The following is a 2,819-nucleotide window of genomic DNA, read 5'->3' as shown; positions in this document are numbered from 1 at the left end:
CGTCCCTGGGATGCTCCAGGCAAGAACACTGGAGTGGGTTGCCATTTCCTTCTCCAATGCAGGAAAGTGAAAAGTGAAACTGAAGTTGCTCAGTTGTGTCCAACTCTTAGCGACCCCATGGACTGCAGCCTACCAGGCTCCTCCATCCATGGGACTTTCCAGGCAAGAGTACTGGAGTGGGGTGCCATACTACCGCCAAACTCAACAACTGGTCACTTCTCAGCCATTATCTGTACTGTGGAATCTAAAACCTTTGGTGAAAATTTCCTCCTCTGTTTCAAGGCTATCTTTATCTCTATTTTTATTTGAATAAATCTTTTATCCAGGAATGATTTTGTAACATCAGGCATTGGTCATTTGGAAAATACTCATTTACTGAGTTCCACAGATTTTCTAAGTATTGACCTATTTCATTATACAATATCAAAAACCTGCATTCACTAATATCACCACTGATTTTATCAGAAAAGTCTTTAGTATTGGGAAGCTGTTAAGTTCAGAGAGGCAAATAGGAGCTTTTTGAAATTCTAATTGGTCCTTGAAAGCTTGCATCGTCTTGGCAAAAAAATACTGCCAATTGCTTTTCTTAGATTGACAGGCTCACTTTGTTCATTTTTCAGACCATATCTGCCAGATACCCAAGTCTGAAAAGCATAATGTTTGCCATTAATTCATCTGGCAACTCGAACCAATCACTTGAGTGCTTTTTCTCGTGACAGTCATACTTAGTTATGTAGCAGAAGTGCTTAACGGCATACATCCCATTTTGTTCCATGTAATATAAAAAGGATGTGTATTCAAGTATTAAGACAGGAAAAATAATAGTTTTTACTCCATCAAGGATATTCTTAAGTGAAGCTGTCAAAAAAAAACCAACTCTGAAGTGTGTAGCAGTGACGAGCACATGACTGCTAACTCACTTTCACATCAACTGTACTGATTTATGCTATGGCTCCATCATCTTACCCATCAGTGCAAATGGCTACAGAGTAGAAAAGCAAATTATGATCTTAGTAATACCATAAAGATAGCTTAGATCTTGAGGAGCCCTTGAAAAGGTCTCGGAGACCTCAGAGGTCTGAGGACCACATTTAGAGAACCACTGAAGGCAATGCCACCCCACTCCAGTACTCTTGCCTGGAAAATCCCATGGACAGAGGAGCCTGGTGGGCTGCCGTCTATGGGGTTGCGCAGAGTCGGACACAACTGAAGTGACTTAGCAGTAGCAGTAATCTGTTAGATGGAGGCACATCTTGGCACTTTGTACACAGTACAGCTTAGTTCTGTTAGATACAGCAAACACTTGATCCAAAGGTCTTGGAGACATTTTTAAATATGTAAGAGAAAAAATAGAACTTGATGAGTGAACATGGAAGGTGGCTTGCAGGAGTATTGGCTGGGGTAGCAGGGTGGATGTGCCCTAAACCCAGAATATAAAGAATATAAAACGTTTTAGTGATGAAGTCAGACATTGTGAATCTCTTCTCTCTTTTTTTTTTTTTTTTGTTGTATTGTGTGGACCAGGGATTGAACCTGGGCCAAGGCAGTAAAAGTCCAGAATCCTAACTGCTGGGCCATCAGGGAACTCCCGAGTCATTGTGAATCTTAAAGAAAGAGAACACAAGAGAAAAATTAGGTGTTAGGTAGATTGGGGCAAAAAGATGTGGTGAGTTTTATTTTGGACACACTCTTCTTTCTCCCCTGAGCATCCCTGCCTCTTCTGATCTAAGGTCCAAGCTGTTTCAATGGTTCTCTGAGGACCCATTGAAATCCCCTATCTGGGTCTGACCTCCCTAAAAATCTAACCTATCATTTCCATTACCCTTTATAAGCAATCTGTTCTCATCACATTCCCTTGTGATAACAAATGAACTAATAAACTGTAACAAGTTAACATTGATTTGTGTCGAAAGGCGGTTGAATTAAGCTTTTATGTTTGCATTCAGTTGTGAAATTTACTGCTATATCCCTAAAGGAGTGCATTTATTTTTTTTTAATTTTATTTATTATTTTTTTGGCTGCACTGGGTCTATCGTTGCTGTGCGTGGGCTTTCTCTAATTGCGAAGAGCGGCCCTGCTCTCTGCTTGTGGTGCACGGGCTTCTCACTGCAGTGGCTTCTCGTTGCAGAGCACGGGCTCTCGAGTGTGCAGCGTTCAGTAGCTGGTGGCTGACTGGCTTAGTTTTCCCTCGGCAGGTGGACTCTTCCCGGACCAGGGATCAAACCCGTGTCCCCTGCATTGGCAGGTGGATTCCCGTCCGCTGCGCCACCAGGAGAGTCCAGGAGTGCATTTCTAATGGTAAATTATGAGACTCCAGGGAATCTTGAATGGTAAAGTGGAGGTGAAAAGAAATCTTGATCACGTAGGAAGGAAGTAACCTGCCTGCAGCGGTGTGGCTCCTCTGTGCACAATGCTGGAACTATCTGAAGTCATTTTACCTCCAGCTTTTTAGGAAGCAACGGTGTTTGATACGGCTTTTTAAAACAAGTTTTTATTGAAGTATAGTCTATTTATAATGTGTTAATTTCTTCTCTATAACAAAGTGCCTGAAATCTATCTATCTGTCTATCTATGTATATGTTCTTTTTCATATTCTTTTCCATTAAGATTTCTCACAGGATATTGAATACATTTCCCTGTGCTGTGCAGTGGGAACTTGTTGTTTGTGTTTGATAGGTTTTTAACTAATTAACATCATCTCAGACTTATTCTTGGAGAAATATCAATAACCTCAGATATGCAGATGACACCACCCTTATGGCAGAAAGTAAAGAGGAACTCAAAAGCCTCTTGATGAAAGTGAAAGTGGAGAGTGAAAA

The sequence above is a fragment of the Bison bison genome, unplaced genomic scaffold (genome assembly GCF_000754665.1).
Source record: "Bison bison bison isolate TAMUID 2011002044 unplaced genomic scaffold, Bison_UMD1.0 scf7180017864345, whole genome shotgun sequence".
Classification (NCBI taxonomy): domain Eukaryota; kingdom Metazoa; phylum Chordata; class Mammalia; order Artiodactyla; family Bovidae; genus Bison; species Bison bison.
This window is presented reverse-complemented; position numbering follows the sequence as displayed.